Source organism: Elephantulus edwardii, unplaced genomic scaffold (assembly GCF_000299155.1).
Source record: "Elephantulus edwardii isolate Elephantulus edwardi_28Jun2011 unplaced genomic scaffold, EleEdw1.0 scaffold00109, whole genome shotgun sequence".
NCBI lineage: Eukaryota > Metazoa > Chordata > Mammalia > Macroscelidea > Macroscelididae > Elephantulus > Elephantulus edwardii.
In genome coordinates, this window is record NW_006399859.1 from 1385235 (window position 1) to 1391234 (window position 6000).

A 6000-nucleotide genomic window follows, 5' to 3' on the forward strand; every position below is an offset into this window, starting at 1 on the left:
TCTATTTGTGTTTTATTGACTAAGCAAAGATATTTGACTCTGTGGATCATAACAAATTACGGCTAACCTTGAAAAGAATTGGAATCCCAGAACATTTAATTATGCTCATGCAAAACCTACACCTAGATTAAAAGGTTGTTGTGCAAACAGAGTAAGTGAACACTGTTATTCTTGTCCAAAGTATGTGAGGTGAAGCCTCTTCATTCTTGCCTCCAAAGAGCACTCTCTCCAGTATGTATCTATTCATTCTGTTGACCGCCCATGGGATGTTCAGTGCTCTTCTCTAAAATTAAGAAAGACGTATCTTTTTTTCCATGCCTATTCAGTCTGTATGCTAAGCAAATTATTCAAGAAGCTGGACTTTATGAAGAAGAATGTTTAGCTCTCAATTATAAGAGAGGCAAAATGGAAGAACCAGAGCAGAAATAATGAGAATCCTCACGCACTGTGCATGTAAGGAAGGTTAGTGAACAACTTGCAAAGAGTTTGTTGACTAGGAATCAAAATTACTGTGTAAACCATCACAAAAGTGTAACAACATGATTTTTCTAAAAATGAAGAGTGAAAAATAAAAATGTTTAAAATAGAAAATAAATTATAGGCTTAAAAAATGTGGCATCAGGATCAGAGGAAGTCTCATCAATAACCTACTTTATGCAGATGACACCACCTTGCTTGATGAAAGTAAGGAGAACTTAAAGCACTTGCTACAGAAGATCAAAGACTACAGCCTTTAATATGGACTCCATCTCAATATCAAGAAAACAAAACTCCTCATCCCTGGACCAATAGACAACATCGTGATAGATGGAGAAAGATTGAAACTGTCAACAACTTCATCTTAATTGGATCCACTATCAACACAGCTGTCAGGAAGGATATAAGAAGACATATTGCACTGGGAAAGTCTGCAGTCAAGGATCTCTCAAAATTATTGAGGAGCAATGATATTAGTGTAAGGACTAATGTGTATCAAAGTCAGGCCACAGTCTTTTCACTCACTCTGCATCTGAGAGGTAGACAATGAATAAGGATGACAGGAGAAGAATTGATGCCTTTGAATTGATGTTTTGTTGGGGAAGAGTACTGAATATCCTATGGATTCCCAAAAGAACAAATAGATATATCTTGGAGAAGGTGCAGCCAGAGTGCTCCTTGGAGGCAAAGGTGATCAAGCTTTTAATCCTATAAATAAATGTCATCCTATTCAGGTCTTTCATTCACAGGGTCACTATGAGCCATCTATGACTTGACAACGCTTAAAAACAACAATGCAATTTACAGCTTCTAGAAACTCTCCCAAGAATAAACTGATTCCAATCTTTAGGCATATAACAACAATATTCTCAGTTAGGTTTTATTACTTTTTTATTATAGTAAAGTCCTTGTTAAGGTAAAATTATTTAGGCAACAATAGACATTTATTTGAAGTTTGTTTAATATATAATTCACAAATTTGGCTACACTTCTGACTAAAGAGTGAAGAGTATTCCAAAGAAGAAGGGTTATTTTGCAGATGTTTATATTCTCTCTGTGGTTATTGTTGTTGAGTGACATCAAGTTGACTATGACTCATAGTGACTTCATGAAAAAAAAACAGGTCAGGACCTTAAGCTACTTATCATCATTTTATGATCTCTGCCATGCTGAAGCCCAGGGCTACAGTAACTGTGTTAATTCAACTCTTTTTAGGGTCTTCTTTTCTTTCACTGACCTGCTATCTTTCCCATCATGATGTTGTTTTGCAAGGGCTGGTGCCTCCTGACAAGACCCAAAACATATGAGCCAAAGTTTTGAATAGCCCATGCACTGTCAAAGGAGATAATTGAATCCCCCAGGGACTGCCAAAGGGACGAACACATCTGCTTTGGAGGAAGTGCAAGCAGGGTGCTCCTTTAAAGCAAGGATGATGAAATCTCATCTCATATTCCATGTGTAATCTTTAGTAACTATACAACGCTAAAGACAAGGTCTAGAACAAAACTGACTGGACAATTTGTCTTTTTTCTGGGTTCCGTACAGGATTGTCTTGTATAATCATTAAAATGATAAAACAACTGTGGTTACATAAGATTTTTTTCCCCAGCATTGACTTGAAGAACACTCAGTCCTTAATAGATCATAAGATAGACCTTCTGGACTATTTCTCTAAATTGACTGAGCATACATACTTCTGAAAAAGTATACAGTGGATATTCTTTAAAATTTAAGTGACGTTATCCTTTGACACAAAGATGGTTTTTAGGAAACCAATTTCCATTTTTTAAGGTTCAAAGATTATCACATGATGATAATTTTGGTGGATTAGTCAACCTTAGTTTAAGTCAGAAATCTGGATTCCTCCAGAATTAAAACTCCATGTCTCACCATTAATTCAACATGGTTTTGCAGCTTTCTATAATAGACAAAAAGAATGACCATTCTTTAAGGGAAACTTGCTTTATAAGGCTTTTTGACAGTACAGCTTTATTTGACTTTGAATTCCTAAATCAACTTTCTCTCCAATAATTACATACTTCTCTCAGGTTTAGACTATACAAATAAGCTGTAGAAGGCATCTGTGACTTTTTTTCCTATCACAGGTTTTTAAATGGAGGGTTTATTTAACTTTGCTTTTCAGTGTTAGCCTTGGAGACATTTCCAAGAAACAATCATTATGCAATTTCTCAAGAGCCAGAGATAGAGGAAATAATTTCATTTGTCTCAAGGATCACATCTGTGTACATAACTCAATAGTTGTTGGTACTGTTATGTATTCTGGCAAGTAGAAACTGTCTTTTGATTTTACTGTGATCTGTCTGATTAAAAAACCAAAAGCAGAGAGTTTTATGGAAATATCCATTGGTCACCTAACTCTATATTTTCACTATCAGAAATGCATGTATTGTAATCATGTATATAATGCATTCTTTGTGTATGCATCTACTTTCTATTTGAATTTATCATTATGAATATTTCTATGTTGTATTCTAGTTCTTTCTTTCTGTACTGAGATGAGGAAGGGGGGGAAGTTCTTACTTACTACATATAATTATGCTTGAAGAAATGAAAGTTTTATGATGAGTAGAAATCAAATACTATCCTTCCATTGCCATGAAATTATTTCTAATTCTAAATTCCACACAATATACATAATGTGGTAAATTTACAGAAGGCCTTTGAAGATTTTATTCTCTTTAAACTCTCAAAAATTTTCGCAGAATAAAGATATAAGATTGCAACATAAAATCAGAAAAGACGCAAACTTGCAAAAATAATAAAATTTAAATGTACATTAATATGAAAGAGACCGTTACTTAAGATCTTTACAAATAAATAAAGTTAAAATGTGTAATATTATCTAGGGATAAGGGAAACTTACCTAATTGAAATATCTGTCTTTGAGACCTATATTGATCCAGTTTTGCTTTCATCTTCTTGGGTTACTGATTTTATTCCTCTGGGTAACACATTAGTCATTGAAGATTATAGAATTCTGTCCTCTTTGAAGGAAGACATCTAACATTGAAATCTCCCACTTGGCTGCAAACACTTGGAGATTTTCTATTTAACTTTACAGTCCCCAGAGTATGAACGGGAAGTATTTCTGTGTCTCTAGGAATTTGTACATCTGTTGGACCAGGTGTATATAGTTCTTATTTCCTTACTGTAGTGTAAGAAAAGGCTTGAACCATTTTCAATAATTTAAAAGCTGCATGTGAGGAGAGCTGTGGTGGCCTAGTGGCAAGGAGCTGCAACTACAATCCCAGAAGCGCACGGTTCGAACCCACCAGATGCTCTGCCAGGGAAGGAGGGGCAGTCTCCTCCTGTACCAGTCAGATCTGATTTGACGGTACACTCACACAAAAATAATAAAATAAAAAAAATTTAAAAAAATAAAAGCTGCATGTGCTGGAACTGAAAGTGATAGTGATGAAAAATCACAACAGTAAATTGGGATTGGCCCAATTATTTTAAAGTAAGGGAAAATTTACATCACATTAAAGGGTAAGTAGAAGTCTGTAAATCAGATATCCCTAACCCAAACACTGACTCCATTTTCTGATCTACGTAAATAATCAAGAGACCGAGTGGGGAGGGTTCTCACTTAACACAGAGAAACGTTTACTAAAACAAAAATCTGAATATAGAGTTCATCTATAGGGCAGAATATCTACAATTTCTAATATTTAACTGCTTAGGCATACTTTAATCAAAATTGTGACTAAATAAAAATAATAGCAACCAAAAGGCAAAAAGAGATGACTATTAAAGAGTAAAGGGCAGTAAAAATGATTTTCTAACTGCTGCCCTCTTATGGCAAAAGGAGAAAAGCATTTCTTTGCATTAAAAAGAAATCCACAATTAGGAGAGGATAAAATAGATTAATTTGGTCCTTCTAAAAATTACATTTTTGTGTACATTAAAAAAAAACTATGATAGCATATTATGATTATCACAGGAGTCCAGAATTAAGGTTGCATAGTGGAGTGCATTGGGGCGGGGTGATTGTATACCAACGGAGAAGTTTATCTTCTGCTTTTCAGGGAGAGGAGCATACTGGGGAGGGGGGGGGTAAAGAAAAAAGTGCAACAATGAATGAATGGAAATCCAGAATCTCTGTAAATGTTCATTGAAATTAATAAAATTTAAAAAAAATTTTTAAAAAGCCAACGTTTTCCCTAGCACAAATAAGAAAAGGCTATTCACAGAGAATGAGAAAAAGTACTACTTCTTACCAATTTTAGTGTCTGCGTATAGGGTTATAATATCAGAGCCTTAATATTAGTATGAAGGGGATCTTATAATGGTTAAGTGCTCAGTTGCTAAACAAAATATTGGTAGTTTGAATCTACTAGCATCTATGTGAAGAGAAAAAAAAAGATGTTGCAGTTTGCTCCTGTAAAGATTATTGTCTAGGAACTCTGTGTTTTAGGATGCCTATTATTGAATATATTTTCTTAACATCAAGAAAACACAAATCCTCATCACTGAACCAATAGGCAACATTGTGAAGATAGAGGAAAGATTGACATTGTCAAGAATTTAATGTTACTTAGATCTAATATCAACCCTAACAAATCAAAGGACATATGACATTGGGTAAATGTTCTGCCAAGGATATTTCCAATGCGCTAATGAGTAAGGATGTCAGTTGAAAGACTAAGGTTTGCCTGATCCAAACTAGATATTTTCCATTTCTTTCAATGCATCTGACAATTGAGTAATTAATAAGGATGACAGAAAGACTTGATGCCATCGAACCGTGGTGTTGGTGAAGAATGTGAAATCTCCTGTGGACTTCAGCTCTTCCCATGTGATTATACTGCCTCTGAAAACCCACTTGAGAGGAAGGTAAGAGTTGCTTCCAACTCAATGGTACACAAAACAGCAACAACATTCACTATTAAAATACCAAAACAAATCTGTGTTGGAGGAAATATAACTAGGGTGGTTTTTAGAGGCAAAGATGGTAAAACCTTGTTTTACATGCTTGGACCATGTTAGGAAATATCAGTCCTTCAAAAAAACACATCATGCTGGGAAAAGTAGACTTTTGGTGAAAAGAACACACACAATGAGTTTAATTGACACAATGACTGCAATAATGGACTCGGGTACGTTGGAGATGATGAGGATGGCACAAGATAAAACTAAGTACTAAACTGTTGCTCGTATTGTCACCATAAGTTGTAATCAACTCTGTACCACAAACAACATTGATTCTTCATCAATTTGACCGCACACAGCAACAAAAACAACAATGTTGTGAGTACTTTATTTGGTTAATGTTATTATCCAAGGAAGACCCTGGATGAGTTGGATTGACACAGTGACACTGGCAATGAGGTCAGGTGTATTGGGGATTGTGAGGTTGGCTCAGGATAGGGCAAGGTTCAGATCCATTGTTCACAGGGTTGCTGTAAGTCTTAGTTAAGCACATAACAACACAACAACAGCTATAGGTCTATTCACATAAACGTTGCATATTCTCCATACATTCAATCATTCATTATAGAG